This window comes from Podarcis filfolensis (genome assembly GCF_964270895.1).
Source record: "Podarcis filfolensis genome assembly, chromosome: 8".
Lineage (NCBI taxonomy): Eukaryota > Metazoa > Chordata > Lepidosauria > Squamata > Lacertidae > Podarcis > Podarcis filfolensis.
Window position 1 is genome coordinate 69797423 of NC_139611.1, and position 25210 is coordinate 69822632.

The window sequence follows — 25210 nt, forward strand, 5'->3', positions numbered from 1 at the left end:
TTTTCAGAATTCTTTCTGCTCACATGCAAGTTTATGCTAACGTTAACTGATTTACGTCACATTGACACCATACATGAGGGAATGTGCCTATTGGGCTGAAAAATGCCCTCTATTCCTGTGCTACAACTATGTAGCCATCAGTGTTCTCCCCAGGAACTGAAATTAGTGGGGAGGGTTGTTCAAATTGGGAGGGGGGGAAATGAAAACTATTTCAAAATTCTGGAGATTTCCTTAGGAGTACTTAGGCCATTGCTCTTTGCAGGTAGGATACAATCACATACAGGTAAATTCAGGGTGTGCAATTATACTGTATGGGGAGCTCTTGCACAAGAAGCCCACTTCTGCAAAAACAGCTTTTTGCAATAAGTGGCATGAAAGTGCACTGGCAAGTATGGGATAACACTTGCATGATGCAACATCATCTAACCTCCCTGCAGACAAACCAGAACGAATGCTAGTTCAACAGCCAACATCATCTGATCTCCCTGCAAAGAAATCAGGATGAATGCTCAGTAAACAGGTCACCTGGGAGCACCTTGGGATTTAAGTTCCCATTAAAGTTAGCTACTTGTACACCCGTCTTATGCTTACTTGCATGCAGGGGCCGATCTACTATGAAACCAAGGAAGCTTAAACTGCAGGGCTCCTAATCCCAGAGGAGCCCTAGAAGTCATGCGTGTATACAGCAATTCCCTAAATCTCATCCTTCACTCATAACTTGAAAACTATAAGGCATAGGATTTTTTTATTCAGACCAGTAACTTTGACATATGAGATAACTCAGTACAGCAAATTTAATCAAAATCTGAGATGTCGTAGTTGATTTTTTTTTTTTTAAATGTGGTGACTTGTTGTGGAACAACCCTATTGAAGACCTCATTGCTGGTTGTGAAGGGGCCTCCATCACAGGTCAAGCTTCGGGGGGCCCAAAAGCTAGGTCTGCCACTGCTTGCACAACTCTGTCAGGGAATTTCTCCAATCTGATGTGGTTGTTTTATTTGTTTGTTTAAAATATTTGCACTCGTCAGTCACCCCAACAAACCCAGCAGGTACCCCATGGAAGAGGGTTGGGAGGGAGGAAGCTACCATAGCTGGTTTGCCACTCCTCTGGTGATTGTGCTTGCAGACAGCTGTCACCACCGGAAATGGCACCAATGGCATCTTCCTTGTGGGTGTCCAGCACGTCGACATGCGAGCATTGCTGGTTAGTCACACAAACATTCCAGTCACCGGAGAAAGCCAACACCTGGAAGCATCCTTTAGAAGATTTCTTTCGACAGCAGCCACCAAATCCCTTGCCATGCTTACGTAATCCTGGTTGAGAAAAGAAGAAATGTGACGGTTGTGGAGCACAGTGTATTATGCAATGGATACAACCCTCCCTTGCTTTCAGAAAAATATCTGCTGCACGTGGAACTTGTTGGTTAGGTTCTGATGACAAATCGAGGTGGCTAGACTGATACAACTGCCTAGTACAGTGGTACCTCAGGTTACATACGCTTCAGATTACATACGCTTCAGGTTAAAGACTCCGCTAACCCAGAAATATTACCTCGGGTTAAGAACTTTGCTTCAGGATGAGAACAGAAATCGTGCTCTGGCGGCACGGCAGCAGCAGGAGGCCCCATTAGCTAAAGTGGTGCTTCAGGTTAAGAACAGTTTCAGGCTAAGTACGGACCTCCGGAACGAATTAAGTACTTAACCTGAGGTACCACTGTATAAGGGAAAGTCCCAAATTAGTCTTTCTTCCTACCAGGTACAAAGTACTGGTGGCCACTTCAGGGTCCCTGTCCTTCCTTCTTAGGGTCATAGCTAGATTATAATGGTGCAACTGGAGCAACTGCACTAGGAACCCTACTAGCAGGGGCCTAGACTATTGAGTTTTAATTTTAAAAGGAGAGTGGAGGAGGGAGATAGAGGTCTCTAGCCATCCTGTGCAGAAAGTTATGAAGCAAAATGTGCAGGCAACCTTCTAAGTGTGACACAGGCCATCCTTGCTGCTCATGTCTTTCAGTGGTTTTAGCTAATGAGTGAAGTCAGAGCTGCGATTGATGAGTAAGGTGCTTGGGCACAAGACATTAGAAAACCCTGGGATCATAAACAGCTTCTGTTTTCTCCTTCCCCTTGAATGCCTTCCTGCTTCTCACTGATTTTCTAGCCCTTGGAATTTCTATAGTTTCCTCTTCCTATCTTTCTAGCATCTTTCCTGTAGTGGGCTTATCAAAGATCAGGTACTCCCTACAAGCTATTTTCTGCCACTACACAACAAGGACAAAGAGATGTTAGAGATTCCACCCACTCCACCCAAAATGGCAAGTGAAAAATCCGAAAACTTGTAGAGGCAGCTTAGGCATGTCTCCCTTGTTGCAGGAGCTGAAGTTCAGGCAGTCATTAAGATTTCACTGTATAACTGACAGTACAAAAGTATACATGTCCAAGTGGAGAGGGAGAGAGCCCCAGCCTTACAGATGCAATTTGATGACTATAAGTTGATGCTTTTTATGAGTGAATTTAGAGAAAGTCAGATTTTGAGGATTGGAGCCCCGCTTGGACTGGAGAAGGAAAGTTGGATAGATCCCTTCATGCAGGGATTTACTGACCTTTGGGACCTGGACTTGGGTCAGGAGGAGACTGGAGTTGTGGGGACCTCCAGATTTGGAGGAACTTTGAAATACGTCCTGAAATATCTTTTGAATCTTAGTTTTAACTATGGAGATTTGGCTGACCTGTCGAGAAGGAATAAAAACATTGCTAGGTGGGAATTTCCCCAAGATCTATTCAGCATCAAAGGAAGGAAAATAAGAACAAGATCAGGAGAAGACAAAGTAAAGTGCATGTATAAATATGAAGAAGACTTGCAGAAGGGACTTGGAAAAGAGTTAAGAGCCTCGGACAGAAGATCACCAGGTTGATGGACTATATGGAATTGACGGAAAAGACTGGCAGAATCCGAGACCAGGGAGAAGAGATGGTGGAAGAATATTGGAAAAAGTTTAAAGTCTATATATAGAAATAATGTAAAATTAATGAGTGTTAGAAAAATGATGAAATGGAATTATATGGCTTTAGTAGAAATGTTATAATGAATTAAGTATAAATAAGTACTATAGTATTAATGGAAAATAAGGTTAAAATATGTTAAGATAACCATATGACAGAAAATAGAGAAAGATGGAAAGGATTTGCTGAAATAATTAATAGAAATGGAATACAAAAAGGGAGGTGAGAGGAGGTCGATGAAACAAGGGAATGAAAGAGAGGGTATTGAGATGGTATGATGTGTGTTTTTTGAATTGTTTTGGCTCTCGTTTTGTTTAATGTGTTAATATTGTGTTGTGTATTGTTTATATATTGTACTGTGTTGTTTTTTCTTTCTTTTGCTTTTTCTTTTTTCTTTTCTTTTCTCCTTTTTGTAAGGTTTAAAAGTAATTTTTTTTTTTAAAGTATACATGTCTACTCAGACATAAGGGTCTGCAATGAAGGGGGCTTGCTCCCAGGTAAGTGGGTACAGGAATGCAAAGTCAAATAATAAATTTAACACAATTAAATTATTCTTAATAAAACAAAAATTATTCCATAAATTTCTATAAACATGTAAAATCTTGTTAGCTATCAGAGTAGTTTCTTTTTGTTTATCAAGATTGGGGGGAAAGGAAAAAAATGTGTGCTTTGCTGAGAGTTATGAAACCCCACAGACTCCACAATATTTTTGTAAATATATCAGTCTTTAATATACCAAAATATTTATTTTCTGGTCCTTTCTGGAGGAGAAGGGGAGCAATTCTAAGAACTGCACCGGAATCCTTAGCCATCTTGATCTGACTTCGCTTATTGCTTTGTTATACCTAGGCTGGAATAGGACCAGGTGGCCATTCAAACAGAGGACTGTCCCCTGCAAAACAGGACACCTTGTCACGCTGAGACAGATGGCTCCTGGGTCACAAGGTTTCTGTTATGTTTTTCTGTTCGTAGATCTGTTTTGAGTGCATGCCAGTACAGTCTTAAGTTCCTTTGCACTACCTAGAAATGTTTCTGTGAAAATCCCAGCTGTGTGAGTCAATTTGCGTCTCTCTCTCTTTTTCTGGTACATCTTAAACTGCAAAACAACACTCAAACCAGGAAGAGAGCTATTTATATCTCTCCTGGTGAGATATAGTCCATCAGAAACCCAGATACCGGTTTCCTGGAAATTTTGCCCCATGAAACAAGAAGCCAATAGCAGTCTTATCAACATCATTGACACAAACAACCTCAAAGATCAAGGCCCCGCCAGGGCCTGCAAATCGACTCCTGCAGCTAAACTTGACCCGGGATGTAGCTGGAAGGCACATGAAACAGTGGAGCTCAGTGGCAGAGCAGCAGTTTTACATACGGCCACCATATGCCCGGACTTCCCCAGTTATTGCTGGGATTTCAAAGGCAGAATTGATGTCCAGGGGAAATTTCCAAAAGGTGACGCTTTGTCCTGGATCTTAGGCAAGTCAATTGGAAAATTGTGGGGGTCTTTGGAGTTTCGGGGTGTCTGGGTTTTTGCTTTTTGAAATATGGCAACCCTAGTTTTGCATCCATAACGTCCCAGGTGAAATCCGCAGCCTGTGAAAGGCTCCTGTCTGAAATCTTGGAGAGCCACCGTCAAAAGAAAATACTGAGCTAGGTGGACCGAAAATCTGACTTAGGCCACATTCGCACCATCCACTTCAAACAGCCATGAATTCAGAATCCCCCCCAAAGAATTCTGAAAGCTGTTGTTTGTTAAGGGGGCTGGGAGTTGTTAGGCAACCCCTATTCAGCTCACAGAGCTACCATTGCCAGAATCCCCTGTGAAGAAGGATTGATTGTTAAAACACCACTAAGACAAGTGGATCGGATGGGCATGTAACATACTTCACAGAGGAACAGGGCCAGCCCAATCATTAGGTGCACCTCCTGCCCGCTCACCTCCACTGCCAGTGGAGGAGATTTCCGGCAAGATTTCACCAAAATAAGGTGAGATCTTGCTGAGCGCATGAGATCACACCCCAAATCGGTGAGATCTCACCCAAAATCGGTGCCTGCAATCGGCGAGATATCACTCAGACTGCGACAAAATATGTCTCTCTCGTATCAGTCTCTACAGCCACAGCAAGCACTGTCAACTTTCAACGGTTTGACTTTACCCCCAAAGGCACACTCCGCCGTTGTCTCCTAAGACTGATGGATGGCAACAACGTACAAATGAGTGTAGACAAAACCTCCTCATCAGGACCAGCACTGGCTATCTAAAATATACTTAATCCATGTGTGTGCAGGGGACTATTTCCCTGTTATTTTCTTTCAACCATTAACAACCATCGGAGCTGCAACAGCAATGCAAAACACCTACCCAAATATTTGTTTTGAACATGAAGGGAGGTATCCCAAATATCCCTTGGAGTTTCCTCACCAGAGGAGTGCAGGTGTTGCTGATGGTGTCATTTATAGCTTATCCTTCCTCATTCCTTGGGAGGTTTTTAAGCAGAGGTTGGATGGCTATCTGCCATGGATGCTTTAGCTGAGATTGTAGGTTCCAGCTCTACAATTCTATGATCCCTATAAAAAGCACCTGGGAGGTTTGTGTGAAGTGGAGAAGGCCTGGTTCCAAAATCTACAAGGAGTCTTGCAGCACTTGATGCAAACCCTCCAACTGTCCCTATTTTCCACAGACGTCCCTGATTTAGAGAAGCTGTCCCGGTTTCTGCTTTGATCCCAGAATGTCCCATTTTTCCTTGTTGTTGTTGCTTAGTCATTTAGTCGTGTCCGACTCCTCATGACCCCATGGACCAGAGCACGCCAGGCACTCCTGTCTTCCACTGCCTCCCACAGCTTGGTCAAACTCATGCTGGTAGCTTCGAGAACACTGCCCAACCATCTCGTCCTCTGTCGTCCCCTTCTCCTTGTGACCTCAATCTTTCCCAACATCAGGGTCTTTTCCAGGGAGTCTTCTCTTCTCATGAGGTGGCCAAAGTATTGGAGCCTCAGCTTCAGAATCTGTCCTTCCATTTTCCTTAAAGCTAAAGGGACCCCTAACCATTAGGTCCAGTCGTGACTGACTCTGGGGTTGCGGCACTCATCTCGCTTTATTGGCCGAGGGAGTTGGAGTACAGCTTCCGGGTCATGTGGCCAGCATGACTAAGCCACTTCTGGCGAACCAGAGCAGCACACAGAAATGCCGTTTACCTTCCCACTGGAGCGGTACCTATTTATCTACTTGCATTTTGACGTACTTTTGAACTGCTAGGTTGGCAGGAGCAGGGACCGAGCAACGGGAGCTCACCCCGTCGCGGGGATTCGAACCGCTGACCTTCTGATCAGCAAGCCCTAGGCTCTGAGTCTTCTCTTCTCATGAGGTGGCCGAAGTATTGGAGCCTCAGCTTCAGGATCTGTCCTTCCATTTTTCCTTAGGATGTCCCTATTTTCATTGAAGAAATGTTGGAGGCTATGGATCCAATCCCAGAGCTGTCTGAAGGCAATTCCGTATAGGGAAGGTGTTTTTTTATGTTTAATGTTTTATTATGTTTTTACATATGATGGAAGCTGCTGGGGCAACCCAATAAGATGTGTGGGATATAAAGAGTAAAATTATCATTATGGAATGGGACGTCCCTATTTTCATTGGAGAAATGTCAGAGGGTATGTTGAATGACGTGATCTCTCACTCATGAAAGCTTGTGCTGTAATGAATTCGTTAGGTGCCACCTTGCTAGTTCTGCTGCAAAATAGACCAATTCAGCGACCCCTCTGGGAGTGTGTGGTATCAGATACACTGAAGTGCCCAGCCTTGCAAACAAAGGAAGCCAAGTTTCCTAGCCTGCAGCTATTTTCTGCTCCTGCTAAGAACCCTATTATCTATCAGATTAGCAGCATTCTTGCCCCCAGAAATCAGGCATTCTTGGAGGGCCCACTGACTCTTGGCATAGGCAACTGAATACTTAAAAAGAGAGGGAGGAGTAGATTAGTCACTTTATGACCAAACAACAACAACAACAAAGCCTTCTAGACTTTCCTGGGTGAGAAGGGATAATTGGTCTCTAGTTGCAGCCTTATAGCCGGGCTGCAGTGGGGTAGCCTGCTCTCAGTAATGTTGAAATTAAAACAGGGTGTATTTCATGAGCACAAGTTATCTCACTTTCAAAGACAAGACGCAGTTGTGTGCAGATATCCAAAGATGCAACTCTATGCATTTACTATTATTATTATTATTATTATTATTATTATTATTATTATTAATTTCTTGATTTTGATTAATAGCATCTCTATGCCACCCAATGGCAGTGTCCTCTGGGTGGCTTCCAAAATGGCAAAGCATTAAAATTCAATAAAAATTAGAGTGCAAGAAAAACCAGCAAACAAATTCAAACATTAGAATTCAGCGTTAAAAAAAAAAATGTTGACGGAAATGACACGTTCTACTCATGTAAAAACACACTGATTCCCGGACCGCCCGTGGGCCGGATTGAGAAGGTGATTGGGCCGCATCGGGCCCACGGGCCTTAGGTTGCCTACCCCTGGTCTATGCAATTCCCCAGTGCAGCTCATTTAGAAACTGAACATGTGCAGAGTAAGAAAGAAAGAAAAGCCAGCCCTCCTTCTCTCAGCCAGGAGCCCAGTATTGACACAAAAGAACAAGAGAAGGAACAGCCATTGATGCACATACATACACACACACTGTCAATTCTACCCCTCTCCATAACAGGCCCTTCTAGGAATGTCTGGAGTTCCCCCCACAAAAAAAGAAAATCATCAAAGAGCGGCAAGCAGCCATCTGCTCAAAGGGCAGCCATCCTCCTCCTTCCTCCCCTCCCAGACAAAGGAATGAAGGACAAAAAGAAGCGCACACAGCCTGCCAGGGACTGCGCCAGACAAAGGGAGCACTTTGCAGCTATTGTTTCTCAACCTCCCTCCTCTCCCGCCTCCTCCAAGTCATCCAGGGCAGGGCAGAGAACCCCAGATGCAGGCAGAGATGTTGCTTAGCCTTTGCGTGAGGCGGAGTGAGGCATCTACCCCTCAGCAGGCAGATCCCAGGGTAGCGAGTGGCTGATATGTATTTCAGAGTTCCTTAGGATACCTCCATCCGGCTTTACAGCCCTACTCTGCAAGTGAGCAGACTTTGCCCCACCCACTTTTCCATCTGGCCCCGCCTACCACTTGCATGTGGCCCCCAGAAGGATGCCTAGGAAGGAATTTGGCCCTCAGGCTGAAAAGGGGGTAGAGAGAAAGCTTCTGCTATCCCTGACCATTAGCCACAGGTTCCCCACTTGCGCTCCAGTGACTACAATGCAATGCTGTGCTCTAGTTGTTGCACTGCAATATAAGGAGCCTCACAATCAAATCTCCTTCAATCAGGGACGGAAAGGATGTGGTATTCATGTGGTGCCAGAATCATGGTTTCCAGAAATTCTTCTTGCTCTTCCTGGTGCTAACCCTCAGCCTCTGCCCACTAGGCCACAGCTCCCAGAGATGGCCAAACGACACATTAGGTCATGGGTAGGCAACCTAAGGCCTGGGGGCCGGATGCAGCCCAATCGCCTTCTCAATCCGGCCCACGGACAGTCTGGGAATTAGCATGTTTTTACATGAGTAGAATGTGTCCTTTTAGTTAAAATGCATCTCTGGGTTATTTGTGGGGCATAGGAATTCGTTCTTTTTTTCCCTTCAAAATATAGTCCGGCCCCCACAAGGTCTGAGGGACAGTGGACCAGCCCCCTGCTGAAAAAGTTTGCTGACCCCTGCATTAGGTTATTCAGACAATGCTGGCCCTACTGTTAGGCACAGGGAAGAAATCACCTCAGGCAGCTGGTCTGGAGTGTCATGAAAGGACAGCAGCAAATTGTTAGTTATTTAATTTATTGTTGCTGTTTTAGTGCCAGGAACAGGGAGAGGTGCTGCCAACAATTGCATTGAGTGTCTCCAGATCACTTCCCCCTCGTGGAGCTGCAGTTCCCAGAGTTTCCTAAGTAGAAGACCTGATTGCTAAACGACTCAAGGAATTGTAACTCTGGGGAGGCAATAAGCCCCCTTAACAAACTACATCTCTCAGGATTCTTTGGGGGAAGCCATGACTGTTTAAAGTGGTATGATACTGGTTTAAATATATAGTGCAGATGGAGCCCTATGTGTGGGGTGTCCCCTTTGTTTTTGTTTCTTATGCATAACACTAATTTTGTTGGCAGACATTTATCTTTTTTAAAAAATAATCTACTGTGGCACTTTCTTCTTCTCTACGTCTGTTGTCAAAACAGGCATTCTGCTAGGCGCCTGTTTCACCCAGAATTAAGGAAACAAAATAAAACAAAACTGAATATACCTACAAACAATTTTTAAAAACAGCTTAAAAATATTTGCACTGTTAAACCAGTTCCACGATAAGGAGATATATTTAGGTAACTGTAATCAGTTAAGTGTTGTTATCAGTAGCTACATGTTTCTGTGCAGGCGAACAGTCCTGGATCATGACCTCAAGCCCAGCTGGCTTCGCTTTCTGACTAGGGCAGCTTGTTTGCTCACTTTCCAAACAGAATCAACTTTGTTATTCCTGTTTGCTGCGCCTCTAAATAAGTTACGGTCTCCCACTCTTACTAATCCTTTTTTGCTACTTTCCCTGCTCCACTAAGAACAAAAGGACTACACACACACACACACACAAACACACACACACACACCTTTCTTTTAATCATGCAGATGCAAAGAAATGGAAAAAAAGAACCAGCTTCCTTTCTCAGTGCCAGCCTAGCTCCTCCTAAAAGCAAACGCCAAGTATTTGGGTGCCAACAATACCAAGCTACAGTACTGAAAACCATACCCCTGAAATTTGCAGATGTACCCCAAAAAATTAAAAATGCAACCCAATTTGGCAAAAAAGCCCAGTCCGATGAGGACTGAGAATGCCCAGTAACTCTAGTCAGGTGGAAGAGAGAAAGAGACAATAGAAAAACAGGGTGGGGTTGAATAAAAACGAAGGTATTTGTGGCATGTTTAGCAAAGTCCCTTAAATACACAAAGTCCAGAGAGAAAAGTCTTGACAACACTCTACTGAACAAAACTGAAGGAAAACGGTATAGTCAGAGGAGGAATGAACAGCAACATTTTGTCTTTCTTGTCAATCCTTGTTCTCATCATATTACAACCAAACATACAGGAGAAAAACTCCCTCAGAACTACGCAGCTTATCAAGGCATCTGCTACCTCAGCAAACAGCAGGTCACTCTGCTTGGTTGCTAAGCAGCACCTCCACCCACCCCCCTTTTGTCTAGCGGATGTTAATGAAATTAACCCTTCAGTTGCAAACTGAATGATCCCTGCTGTTGCACTTCCCGCACACTGTTGTAACTGCATAGATAGATAAGAGATAGACAGATTAAAAATCCACTTTTTCAGACGTTCCCAGTGCATCTCACTTCAGTCAAAAAATGAGACGTAGGCCCTCAGGCCCTATGACTTACTATGTCAAAAGACAAGAGACAAAATAGGAGGGGAGGGGAGAGTAGAAGGGGAAGGTCTAGTCTGACAATGCTGATCTTCTCTTGTTGCTGGTCTTGCTTGGACAAAGGAGCTGAAACTGACCGAGCAGCCATTGTTCCTCTGGCCAGTAGAGTGGCGGTGTGTCCTATTTTAGACAATTGGACAACTGTCTGCCTTGGGCTCATTCTCCCCCTGAAAGAGCAGGTTTGTAGTCTGGAGGTCCACCTGGATCCATCTTTGTCAGTAGAGGTCCTGGTGACCTCAGCGGCTAGCTCCTACCAGCTTCAGCTGGTAACACAGCTACAGCCATTTCTGGACCAGGATAGGCTGACCACTGTCATCCATGCATTAGTAACCCCCAAGCTGGATGGCTGCAATGCACTCTACGTGGTTGGTCCAGAAGCTGCCGCTGGTGCAAAATGTGACGGCTCAACGGCTCATTGGGGCAGGATAGCGCCGATATGTTGTCCCACCGCTGAAAGAATGGCACTGGCTTCCAGTTAGCTACCAGGTTAAATTCAAGGTGCTGGTTCTGGCGTGGAAACTCTTAAAACAGCTTGGGACCAGAATATCTTTTTTAAAATTGTCTTACCTCTTATATACCCAATTGATGACAGGTGAGAGCCTCATGCAGACACTATCAGCTGAACTGCCCTGAGATCTTTTGATGAAGCACAATATATAAATCTAAATAATAATAGTAATAGTTACTATAATAATAATTCCATTCTGCACAATAGTGGACTTGGGCCTCTAGTGTTGTGGTACTACTCTTTGGAATTCCCTCCTCTTGAATATTATTATTATTAATAATAATTTTATTATTTATACTCCACTCTCTCTGTTGCCTTTTTGGCACTTACTGAAGACCTTCCTCTTTCAACAAGCCTAGAGATTTTCCCCAGTCTGCATCCGTACTGGAATTATTTTTAAAGTATTTTTTTAATTGTTTTGTCTTTTTTTTGTTTGTTTGCTGGGCTCCTTTGGGAGGAAGGGTGGGATATAAATTTAATTAATTAATAATTGACTCCACCCACAAGCGGCCATTTTGCTTCACTGACAAAATTTTGCATCTTGCTCCAGTTGGTGGACCTTGGAATGCATGTAACAAAAAGGAAGGAGGTGATTCTTCTGTAAGCCCTGCAACCTATCAACTCCAGCTGTAAAGTAAAGGTAAAGGGACCCTTGACCATTAGGTCCAGTCGTGACTGACTCTGGGGTTGCGACGCTCATCTCACTTTATTGGCCGAGGGAGCCAGCATACAGCTTCCGGGTCATGTGGCCAGCATGACTAAGCCGCTTCTGGCGAACCAGAGCAGCACACGGAAACACCGTTTACCTTCCCGCTGGAGCAGTACCTATTTATCTACTTGCACTTGACGTGCTTTCGAACTGCTAGGTGGGCAGGAGCTGGGACCAAGCAACAGGAGCTCACCCCGTCGCGGGGATTCGAACCGCCAACCTTCTGATCAGCAAGCCCTAGGCTCTGTGGTTTAACCCACAGCACCGTTGCGTCCCTGTACAGGCAGGCTAATAGCTCTGGGGAAAATAAACCTGCCAGTACTGTTCATAAGAGAAGTTGGCAGAAAGCCCGCAAATGGGAACCACGCCGGATTTTGCCAAGCAAAACTCAGAAGTCACAAACGTATCAGAGCTTGCAAATGTACCCTCCTGTCCCTTTTTCTGCCTGCTTTCTACAAACACTGAAGTGATAGAGTTTTATTGGCACCGGCGTTGATGGAAAGTGAATTTCAAAGCGGCATGAATGAGTAGCCATGGAAACGGAATTTTAAGCGCACACGCACAGGTATTTGTAACAGAAGCGCTCACCTGCCCGTCCAATCATCCAACGGCGACAACGGGCATGTCACAGCTAGCCAATCATGCCCAGGAACCCAACTTGAATGACAAGCAGCCCATAAACACATAGTATAGTGAACAGCACTCTATACAAGTGCAGGAAAGAACAGCCCCCTCAAAAAAAAAAAAACCCACGTTAATGTGAAATTGGCATCTGTTGTTGAAGGCTCTCAAACAGCAAAAGAAACATGTCAGATTCATTGTGAATGATTACATTATTCATTGGGAATTATTCACTCGGTTCTAAGGTAGAATTTTAAACCAGGGATTTCAGACTATTCTCGTTGCCCAAACACATATTTCTTTTTGGGGGGTGGGGAGGGAAGGCAGGAAAAGGGATGGGGTGGTCTACCAAGAAGAGGAGAGATTGTGCCTGTTTAATCCTCTGCATCATATCTACACCAGCAAAATGCCAGTTCTTAGGAGAGTCGGAATGTGTGTGTTGGACAAAGGATTTTTTGTGCACAGGCACCCAATGGAGATCCTGTTGATTATTATTACTTACATTTTTGGACAAGGTGGTGACTTCCACCTTCCCCAAAAGGGGAAATGCATCACAAAAAAATGAGGGCAAATGAGGACACGGATTGGCCGAAAATCTGCAAACCTTGGAAATAATGACTAAAATCTAAACAGAAATACAGTGCATCACACCTGAATGGGGAAGACGGTGGAATGGGGAATGGGGAAGATGTGCTAACTTCAAGGCCCCCTTCCTCTCCCTTCCTATAATGATCTTTAAACCAGATGTTGTTGTTTAGTCGTTTAGTCGACTGGTAGCTTCGACAGCACTGTCCAACCATCTCGTCCTCAGTCGTCCCCTTCTCCTTGTGCCCTCAATCTTTCCCAATATCAGGGTCTTTTCCAGGGAGTCTTCTCTTCTCATGAGGTGGCTAAAGTATTGGAGCCTCAGCTTCAGGATCTGTCCTTCCAGTGAGCACTCAGGGCTGATTTCCTTAAGAATGGAGAGGTTTGATCTTCTTGCAGTCCATGGGACTCTCAAGAGTCTCCTCCAGCACCATAATTCAAAAGCATTGATTCTTCAGCGATCAGCCTTCTTTATGGTCCAGCTCTCACTTCCATACAACACTACTGGGAAAACCATAGCTTTGTTGGCAAGGTGATGTCTCTGCTAGCCATTCAAATAAAGAACTAGCCTCCGTTAATGTAGGGCACATGGTCAATTTGTCCACTTCTCCAAGCAATGAGATGTTCCAAGAGCTCTAGGCTTATCCCAGGGGTTTGTTGGGGTTTTTTTGCCCTCTGACAGCCCTCTTCATATAGTGGACTGGCTTCTGTAATATAGGACATATTGACATCTTATTATTATTAGCATTATCCTTAGCATAATTGGAATGCTGTCAACTGCTTAACCCTGGCTGGCTGGGATCAGGAATTGTGGCAAGGAGCAATTGCAAGGGGAATTGACATCCAAGATTCGCCCAGTCAAGGGAGTGGCAGGCAATTGAGATTCGCACACTATATGGCATGACTTCATAACCTGCACAAATGAAAAGGAGGACTATCGACACCTTTATGACCCCTCTCTTCAGCTGTGGAAGAAAGGCTAAATTATGAATAGCTGTGGTCATCAATCTTGAGGAGTAGCTGCCTATCTGTGCACCGCAGACCTGAACGGTACAGAGGTGATGCTCAGCATAGGAAGAGAAACAAATAATGAATACAGAAACTATTGCTAGGCATTACCTTGTAAACCTCTAAGCACTGACTGGTACATCTCTTTTGTTGTTTCAGTGCTGGCTTTTTGGTAGCGTCCATGACTTAATAATGAAAATGATTAATAACAGCAGCAACATACAACAATTTGTACAGCGCAAAAACTATTACAGCAGCAACAGCTACTGGTTATCACTAGGGATGGAATAGAAATTGGATCCAGACTTCATTTGAAGCTGAATCTATCAAATTCGCAATTTCCAGAGCCAAAGCACTGTGCGAACCATTCACAGCTATCCTTCAGAATTCACACTTATCCCTATTTTGTTGGGCAGTACAGCAACCAATGTATATATTAGGGGGGAGAATGTGCATAAAAATTAATAAATTGATGGAAGTAACACATACAAAGTGATAGGATGGCACACTAAAAAGTGGGGGATAACACTTCCTTGATGCAACATTGTCTAATCTCACTGCAAACAAATCTGGATGAATTCTCAATAAACGGGTAATCTGGAAGTGACCAGGAGTTGCTGAGCAAACTCAGGGCTCCTTCACGTACTTTCTTATGATTCCTTATCTTTAAATCAGACTTGGACGGTACTCAAATAGGACTCTCCTCTGAGAGCTCTTTGAAACAGAGGGCTGTTCTCTGTAAAGTAGGGTACGTGGCCTTGCTACTGCATTTACGATTGTGGCCTCTGTTTTGAACGTGGAAATTCTGCTAGACAAAATTTCATCATGAGGCACGTCAACAAGGTGACTGATGGGTTCAGTGTGTGGGGTTTTTTTTTACTGGGTTGGGGGGACAAGGAATAGAGAGAGAAATTAATCACGTTGATGATGAATAGGAAACACCAGGCTAAAAACAAAGCTTCGGTTTGAGCAATGCGGAGTTGTGCAATTGTTTGGGGGTTGAATTCCTTATCTAGCTGCATGCATCACCCTTCTGTGCAAGCACGCACGGCCGCCCACCACTCAGCAAGGTTGTGCAAACTTCTGAGCTGCTCTTTCCAAAGCTTTCACAACTGAAGGCAAAGGCCCCACATGCATGTTGCACATCTTAATCAGGCGATCAGGGAATTAACCAGAGAATCCTATGGATCCTTATTGGTTACACGCCCCTAGTCTCTTTGTTTCCATTAGGCTGGTGCAGAGGGCACCTTCTGCTCCTGCATTTTTTATTTGCTGGGTCAGCATCAAATTATTATTATTATTATTATTATTATTATTATTATTATTATTATTAAAATCAAATACACTGTCCTTCATTCGAAGACCCCAGGGCAGTTCACAACAGAAAAATACAAAATGAGAATATAAAATGCATAATGAAATAAGTAGGTTGCGGCTGCAACACTCGGGGAAGGGCTGTGGCTCAGTGGTAGAGTATTTGCGTGCACAAGGTCCACCCAAGTTTAATCCCCAGCTTCTCCAGGTAGGACTGGGAGAAAGTCATCTGAAACCCTGGCAAGCCACTGCCAATCACTGTATACAGTACTGAGCAAGATGGAACAGTAGTCTGAGTCGGCGGCAGGCAGCTGCCTAAGTTCGCAAGCCCCAGTGAAGTGAATGGGACCTGCATTAATGGGCATTAAAATGTTAAAAGGGACCCCTGACCATTAGGTCCAGTTGTGACCGACTCTGGGGTTGCGGCGCTCATCTCGCTTTATAGGCCGAGGGAGCCGGCGTACAGCTTCCGGGTCATGTGGCCAGCATGACTAAGCCGCTTCTGGCAAACCAAAGCAGCACACAGACATGCCGTTTACCTTCCTGCTGGAGTGTTACCTATTTATCTACTTGCACTTGGATGTGCTTTCGAGCTGCTAGGTTGGCAGGAGCTGGGACCAAGCAACGGGAGCTCACCCTGTCGTGGGGATTCGAACCGCCGACCTTCTGATCGGCAAGTCCTAGGCTCTGTGGTTTAACCCACAGCGCCACCTGCTTCCCTATGGGGACACAAGTAATGGGCATTACTGTGTCATTAATAAATCCCAGGCTTGAATTCCTATGAGTGTGTGGGTTTGGAACAACCTAGGAATCTCAGGGGTTTCAAGAAGGATCAGTATTTGAGGATGGGCTGTGAAGACTTTCTCCCCTCGTGTGCATTCCAGGGCCCTCCCCAAAAGTTCAGCTTTTGTTTAAAAAAGAAGAGAAAGAGGAATCTTTGGCAACCATGGAGAAATAAGGGCAAGTATGCAGGAAGCATTCTACCCAATTGCTCGATAAGAAATGATTTAATCGTACAATTGCAATAGGCTCAATATATACACACACAATTTGGGCTGGCAAGATGTAAAGGTTCTCTCCTTGTGTATCACTAGAGGCAGTCAAGAGAATATTTTAGGGAAGAACCAGCTGAAGGGAGCCATAGCTTCATTCGTCTGGGTTGATTTACTTTCACATGGCATGGAGAAAGTATATCATCTAAATTATATAGTGCAATTATATAGGTTTCGTCACTAGGTGGCATTGACCTTAATTGCATCTGGGTGGAGTCTAGCATTTCCTGTGTCTGTTGTGTTCTTGTAGTAGAAGGTCAATAAAGTTCTTGTCTTACTTCCTGAGTGGTCTAAGCCTTTTAGGACACATAAAACACTTTTGGAAGTTGTGATTATTCGTGGAGCCGATAACTTTTGTCCAAACACATTCTATGTGAATGGGCATCCGTCAGAACAGACTACAAATCAAATTTACCTAGGAGAGTCTGTGTGGTGTAATGGTTAAATGTTGGACTATGACCTGGGAGACCAGGATTCGAATCCCCACACAGCCATGAAGCTCACTGGGTGACCTTTGGCCAGTCATTATCTCTCAGCCTAACCTATATCATGGGACTGTTGTGAGGATAAAATAGGGAGGGGAGAATCATATACACCACTGTGAGCTCCTTGGAGGGAAAAGTGGAATATGAATGTAATAAATCAACAAATTATGGGTTTGTCATGCACTGCATTCAAGCAAGCACACCACTTATCTCCATCAAGTAACATGTAAGACCATTTTTTTAGAGGGGGAGGGTGCATGAGGCCTAATTGGCCTGGAACCCGAGCTCAACAGGAACCTCAGATTTAGACACTTGTTCATTTTTTGACATTTGATAAGTTTCAAACCTTGTTTTCATATGCATCAGATCAAAGTGCGACACACTCTCTCAGCTTAAAGCTGTAAATCTAAGCAAACAAGAGATGTGATTTGGTAAAATGCATACCTTCACCCTCGATAATTAGTAAATTTGCGCAGAAAAGGGCTAGTAAATCATTTGCTAAATACAAAATCATTTGCTAAATACAAAAATATTCAAAATATATATTCCTCTTTCTTTTTCGGTGCTTTATTTTGTTTTTGTGGGTTTGTTTTTTATGTGTTATTGTTGTTTTATGTATAACTCTTTTTCTTTTTGGTGCCTTATTTTATTTTGGGGCATTGTTGTTGCTCTTACTATTACTATTGTTGTTCCTGAGGTCAGAAGCATCCCAGACCCTGAGATTTCAGAGCCCTGGCACTGTCACACCGGCAGACCCTGGAGATTGAGGTTAATTGGTAGAGGGTAGTGGAGAAGGCTGCCCTCCCCCCAGTCTATACTATACAGTGGTACCTCAGGTAACAGACGCTTCAGGTTACAGACTCCACTAACCCAGAAATAGTACCTCGGGTTAAGAACTTTGCTTCAGGATGAGAACAGAAATTGCACGGCGGCGGCGGCAGGATGCCCCATTAGCTAAAGTGGTACCTCAGGTTAAGAACGGACCTCCAGAACAAATTAAGTTCTTAACCCGCGGTACCACTGTATTTTGCAGGCAGCTCTTGCTGAGCTGAAACTTGCAAGCTACATGCACGGATGATGATGATGATGATGATGATGATGATGATGATGATGGACAATTGACACTCTCACCCACCTGGAGATTCAAGCCCTCTGCCTGCCAACTGTAGAGGACTAGGCAAACCTGGAAACTTCAGGTCAAACCTGGAGATCTGGCAACCCAGATTATTATGGGCAGGGTCCTCAAAAGCTCTGAGAAGGACCTGTGCAATTGCATAAAAAGCTGCTTTATACTGAATCTGGTCATTAGTCCATCTAGCTCACTTTTACCTACACTGGCTAACAGTGTCTGTCAACACAGGGAGCTTTCCCCGCAAGGATCCTTGGAGATCCCAGGGACTGAATTTAGGACCTTCCGCATGCAAATGTGTGCTCTCCCCACTCTGGCTACATTGAATGTAAATGAGTTCCCAGGAACAAAACAGCAGGAAATGCCTCAGGCTGGCAGCGAAGGGAACTAGCGAAGCCGCACAGAGAGGAACTACGAGTCCAGCTTTTCTAACCTAGCCCATGTTTGCTCCAGATTCCTACCGGTTTCAGTGGGACGGACTTCCAAGTAAACAGTGTGCAGGATGAAGCAGATAGCGTGTAGCGTCCCGAACTCGTGATGTGGCAACGTGACCCACAGCCAACTCTAGGGAAGCAAAGACAGGAGCTGTTTATATCGGAAGTGCCAGGCGATCTTGGGCAGAGGCCTGCGCATTTCTCCTTGTTGTTGTTGCTCCGTCTGCTGCTGTTATTTAAAGCATTGATACCGCACCTTTCCTCGGCTGAGGCAACTGTCAACACTAAAGGAAGGCTATTTTAACCATAATAAAATAACAGTGAAACTATACTGAAACTGAAGAGATTTTTTTGAAAACAACAAAAAATACAGACCAGCATTAAAAATAATTTAACCAGACAGCTTCCAGAAGGTTAGAACAATTTAAAGACGGAGCAAACTGCTCATGAGATGGTCATATGGTCATATGTCTTACTTTGCACAGCTTTCTCAGTCATTGCCCATCTATTATTATTATCCCGCCTCATTCCCAGCCCCTGGACAGCAGACTTTGCAGAGCCAAATATTGGCATCCACAGGCGTGGGGGACAAAGGGACATTTCCCCTCACCCATGAGCCATAACCCCGATTCCTAGGTTTCATTTTAAAAGAGAAAGCAAGTTTCTCGCATTTGTAGAACATGAGATATGAGGCAAAATGTGCATTTCTTTTGTAAGAAGCCAGACTGCTCCCACCTTTTTATCGTATTTACTTTACCTTCCCCCTCAGTGGAAAGATCCTCCAGACATTCATGGCTACCTTGGTCTCAAGTTTACCTCACCTTGGTCTCAAGTTTACCTCACTATGCTGTATTGTATTTTTATCTAAATCATAAGTTTCGCCAAATCTGCACTGGTACACATAAACGAGCACATGCAAATGTTATTCAAATCTGCATCATCACCACCACCACCCCTTTTTTTTGCTGATGTATTTTCTCTCTTTTTTTGACAGTGTTGCACAGCTGTAATAGGGTTGCCCCACTTCAAAAGTCAAAATTAAGACACCCCAAAAGGTGTGGTGCCAGGGGGAAAGTTGCACATATATGGAGCTGCAAATTTGGAATCTTCTGTTATTTGTTGCATTGTATTCCTACCCTTACTCCAATGAGTTCTTCTCCCTCCCCTCAACCAGGGCCAAGGCCTTTTCAGCTCTGGCCCCAACCTGGTAGAACGCTCTGTCACAGGAGACCAGGGCCCTGCGGGACTTGACATCCTTCCACAGGGCCTGCAAGACGGAGCTGTTCTGCCTGGCCTTTGGTTTGGGCCCACTTTGACACCCCCCCATGGGACCCTGTAAGTTCCCTCTTTGGCCATTTTAACGGCTCATGTGGGACCAACATGGATAGCTGGCCCTGATGAATACTTGAGGTTCCTGACCCCTATGGTTGTAATTCGTGGGCAGTCATTTAATTTTATCCTGATTCTAATTTTTAAGCTGTATTTTAATCAATTGTTTGATTGTGTTTTAATGTATTTGATATTTGATGTTAGCCGCCCTGAGCCTGGTCTTGGCAAGGGAAGGTGGGGTATAAATAAAGATTTACTTACTTACTTACCTACCTACCTACTTACACTGTCCTCAAAACAATCCTGTGAGGTTTGTGGTGCTGGAGGAGACTCTTGAGAGTCCCATGGACTGCAAGAAGATCAAACCTCTCCATTCTTAAGCAAATCAGCCCTGAGTGCTCACTGGAAGGACAGATCCTGAAGCTCAGGCTCCAATACTTTGGCCACCTCATGAGAAGACAAGACTCCCTGGAAAAGACCCTGATGTTGGGAAAGATTGAGGCCACAAGGAGAAGGGGACGACAGAGGACGAGATGGTTGGACAGTGTTCTTGAAGCTACAAACATGAGTCTGACCAAACTGCGGGAGGCAGTGGAAGACAGGAGTGCCTGGCGTGCTCTGGTCCATGGGGTCACGAAGAGTCGGACACGACTAAACGACTAAACAGCAACAACAAGGTTAGTCAGAGGAGGAGGAGGAGGAGGAGGAGGAGAAAAGAGAGAGAGAGAGAGAGAGAGAGAGAGAGAGAGAGAGAGAAGCCCAAAGTCACCCAGTTAGTTACAAGGTTGAATGTGGATGCAAACAGGGGCTCCTCATTCCTTGGCCTCCAAAGTGCTATCATTCCTTCTATTCCTGATGTTCAAGTGTGAGTGTCAATGCTTGTGTAGCCAAGAGGGCAACAACAGTACACGGGAAGAAGGTATCAGCATGTTCTGGGAAACCCCAACACTTGCAGAAGTACAAAAAAAAATATTTAGGGGAAAACCCCTAAGAGAGTTTGAAAGGAGATTTTAGAGCAGTGAAGCTGATTTGTTCTAGAATTAAATAAAATCATATTAATATTTAAACTCAAGGGGGAGGGCCCCCAAAACATCCCAGTGAGCTTGCTCAGCGGTCACGACATACTGCGTGACTCTTGAGGTGAAGTCGACAGAAAAACAGGGTGAGGGGATGGAAATGAGTGGCAAGGAGAACGTTTGGGTAAAGATTGGTAGGTTTTCTGGGTGTCGATCATTGTCAAATGCCATGCCTCCCCACCAACCACCACTACATGTAAGTGGAGTAAAGGTAAAGGTAAAGGGACCCCTGACCGTTAGGTCCAGTCGTGAACAACTCTGGGGTTACAGCGCTCATCTTGCTTTACTGGCCGAGGCAGCCGGCATAAAGCTCATGTATGCTCATGCATACAGGTCATGTGGCCAGCATGACTAAGCCGCTTCTGGCGAAACCAGAACAGCGCACAGAAACGCCGTTTACCTTCCCACCACAGTGGTACCTATTTATCTACTTGCACTTGGACGTGCTTTTGAACTGCTAGGTTGGCAGGAGCAGGGACCGAGCAACGGGAGCTCACCCCGTCACGAGGATTCGAACCCCCGACCTTCTGATCAGCAAGCCCTAGGCTCTGTGGTTTAACCCACAGCACCACCCGCGTCCCTGTAAGTAGAGTATGCTTGCTCAATTTCTTCCTTTCCTGCCCATGTCTACTCCACCTGTTGTTTGAATTGCCCATTTCAGATGGTGACCTCCTCAAGGACCTACCTCTCCAAGTGATTCCTGCATTGCAGGGCTGGACTAGATGGCTCTGGGTGTCCCTACAATTCTATGGTTCTGTGGGTGATCTGTGCACGGATGGTGCTGCACAAACCACCATCCTCTTGGGAGCAAACCCTGGAATTCACAGATTAGGACATCAAATCTCTGTGCCAAGAGCAAGTCCAGGCATCAGGGCCGCCGGCTGGCTGTCGTTTTTTTGTTTCTGAATGCGGAGAAGCCAGGAAGTCAGAGCCCGCTGCTGTCAGAGCAGGCACCTGCTACTCTGTCCCTGATTAATGAGTGCAAAGGAAGGCCTGCCCAGCCGGCCCTCTCTCACACATGCACACACACACACTCCATGCGCAGGGCACATTATCGGTTTTAAGCACATTTTTATGCAAACGACGCTGGCATTCTTTTCAAGAGGCACAAAGCAAGCCCAGACTAAGAGCCTGAATAGGGACAACACATGGATCCTGCCTCAGCTGCTCAGGCAGACAGACAGAAGTGTGGCTCCAAACAAAGAGATATGGTAATTGTGAACCGAAGAGATTTGGGAGAGGCAGAAAGCAGGGCTGAAGGAAGGGGCTGGCTGTTGTTGTTTTTCAACAACAGAGGCAAATCAGATTCCCTGTCCTCAAAGGCTGCCCATGATATCCAGGCCCCCGAGAGGCTGAGCATCAGATTCAATGGAAGAGCCATATGAAATAATCCCTTACAGAGGGGCTGGAGTAATTAGGCTATAATGAAAGGTTGTAATGTTTGGGGATTTTTAAGTTTAGGAGAGGAGGATGAGAATTGGAGACACAACAGAAGTGTCTAAAGCTATACCTTCACATCTCTGAAGGGCTCTCGTGTGAAAGATGGAGGCTTTCTGATTACTGCCTCTCTCTCTCTCTTGGAATTGGATTCCCCTGTTGGATTGCTGCCTGCCATGCAGCTGTTTGAAAAACACAGCTGTGGTGCACAGCCTCCTGGGACGTGCTTGCAAGGGCCGTCCCAAAGGATCTAAGCCATGAGCATGGACAAGAAGAACAACGTTATTTGTTTAACTTCTACCATTATTGTTCTATTTTAAGCAGCCAGAAAGAGCAAAGTCCGGAGGCAGTATGTTTTTGTGGCTCTGCTCAGATTCCAATACACCTTTGCTCTGGAATCAGCCCATGAAGGGCCGTTTCCTACAGTATGTGTCAATGGATGGAGCTTCTAAATCTGCCTCCTGCATTAGGGGCAGTTCAGATGCATACCGGTTAGGTTGGGATAAGCAATTCCAGAAGGGCAGCCCTCCTATCTGGAGCACCCTCTGGTTTTTATTATTGTATTGTATTGTATTGTATTGTATTGTATTGTATTGTATTGTATTGTATTGTATTGTATTGTATTGTATTGTTTAACAACTCTGTGTAGTGGTCCTATAAATATTCCCATTGTACATATATGAAATCGGCAAGAACAGCTAGTGCAGAAGGTCCTGGCTTTCTGGCAGGGGAGTCACTGCTGCTTTTAGGAGGGGTGAGGTGTCAGGGAAGTCAGTGCCATGTGCAAAGTAGACTTAAAGTGGTTTAATAGTGTTTTCCTTGCCCCTTGGAACTGCTAGAACCCTGCATCAGGTCATTCTTACTCATGACTTTCCCAGAATTCCCAGCCCCCTTAATGAACTACAGCTCCCATGAGCCTCGGGGGGAAGTCATGTGCTTTAAATGTATGGTGCATATGCAGCTTAAGAATGCACAAGCTGAGATTCCTGTGTTGCAGGGGGTTGGAATAGATGATCCTCAGGAACCCTTCCACCTCTACAATTCTGTGATTCTATCATTCTGTGGTGACCATAGCTTTGACTCTGGCAGCCATCTGCGGCAAGACGAAGTGAGATGTAGGCAGGGTAGGAACTCACATCTGAACTCAGAATCAGCCCCTATGGAAGAACATCTGGCAAGAGTTTATGTGTCTGAAAATGTTGGTAACTCAGAACTCAGATTGAAGGAATCAAGTGCCACTCAGACTAGCCCCAAGTCAAGATTGGGTTGTAGTAGCCACAGTAAAAGCTTAGTGTGTGTGTGTGTGTGTGTGTGTGTGTGTGTGTAGATAGTGTGTTTCACTCTCATCAGTATTCTGGTAAGCCCCACACGCCATGAACAAACCTAGAATCAGCAGATTTAGAATCAATATTGGCAGTGCTTTTTTTCTTTAAAAAAGTGCTTAGAGGTACTCTCATTTTCCTGCTCATATTGAAATACTGCCCCTCAATGAGGCCAAACTTAGGTTCACAAAATGTTTAGGGGTATGTGTACCCCAGCATCCATCCTGGAAAAAGCACTGAATATTGGATTAATTGTTCAGAAGAGAGAGTAGCTGCTGGATAGATTGTTGAAGGAGCTAAGAGCTGGGATAGCCAAGTTGAAATTCTTGCTCGATTGTCAACCTGATGAAAGTTGCAGAATCATAGAGTTAGGGCTGGGAAGAACCCTGCAGGCCATATTCTTCGCCAGAGCATAATTAACTTCACGGGATTGCCTGCTGCAAAATACAGCGATGGCCACTGGCTTTAGACGGCTTTAAAATACAAATTCATGGGAGGGTAAGGCTATCCATAATGAGTACGCATGATGCCCAAACAGATGTTCCATGTTCAGTGACAGAAAGCCTCTGAATATCAGTTGCTGAGGTATTATTATTATTATTATTATTATTATTATTATTATTATTATCCTGCCTTTTTCCCAGACAAGGACTCAAGGCGGTTACAAATAAAAATACAAAAAACAGAAAAAGCTATAAACAGAGAAAAGATCATAATTAAAAGTAATTAAATGCCGATAGATCGATTTTAAGAAGCGCAGGGGAGGGAGGGAAACAGACCCAGAAACAGACATTATCTTACGGATGCACTTAATGGCTAAACCATCGTTTTTCATACCTGTGCAGCAATAGCTGTAATTTCTATCGAAACGACATATCACTCATTTACCGTTTATAACTAAGCTGTCAAACAGCACTAGTGGCAGGCGAGTTGTCTTTTCCGTTTAGTAAGTGCTAAATTGGGCAACTTCCCTTGTTTCGCTGTACACAAACAGTTTTCATAGATGCTAAGTAAATGTTTCCATTTAAAGGCATTTCCTAGGCAAATAGACTTATTCCAAGATACACATTTTGGTTAAATTGTTGGATTGCTTTAGTTGCATCCTTGCCTATGTACCGGGATATATGCAAATATAAGAGTTTGTTATTTCTGTTTTCATTGGCCTTTCTGTTAAAATGATATGCGTTTCCCCACCTCCAGAATATTATGGTGTCTCTGAGACGTGGTTTATGGCCTCTTAGGGCTCACCCTCTACTTTTCAGAGTATCCCTGATATGAGGGTGGGGGAAGACAGTGATTTGGAGAACATCATGTGGACAACAGAGAATTAATGGAGATGCAGGAGATCTATATTAAACCACAAGATGGGTGAGCCCTTAATCCAGCCTTGGTTGGTGGCAATGATGGTGAGGAGGCAGACTCACTGAGGGAAGCAGAGCCGTAGAGGGTTTTTGGCCAGCCAAAAAGGTGAGCAGTGTCTGAAGCAGATGGCTAGCCACTGTGGAAACGGGACGCTGGATTTCTGTCCTGAGTTGGCAGGTTGCTTCTTATGTACCCCTTATCCCCCATATTGCAGATAGATGGACTGAGGCTGAAAGCTTGCAGCTTGCCAAAGGTCACCTTTGGCAGAGGTAAGATTCAGTGACTTCCTGGATTGCGGTTCACTCAGGTACTTAGCTATATTAGTTCTCTGTACAGAA

At 44.6% G+C, this 25210-nt stretch overlaps 1 long non-coding RNA gene across 1 annotated transcript in view; it reads right to left on the reverse strand.

Annotated features, from left to right (window-relative positions):
• Window positions 1–829: 829 nt before the first annotated feature.
• Window positions 830–25210, reverse strand: part of LOC310769231 — a 71493-nt gene continuing 47112 nt past the window's right edge. The window contains exon 3 of the long non-coding RNA XR_014551553.1: window positions 830–1314. This is a non-coding gene — a long non-coding RNA (uncharacterized lncRNA). The remainder of the gene's footprint in view (window positions 1315–25210) is intronic.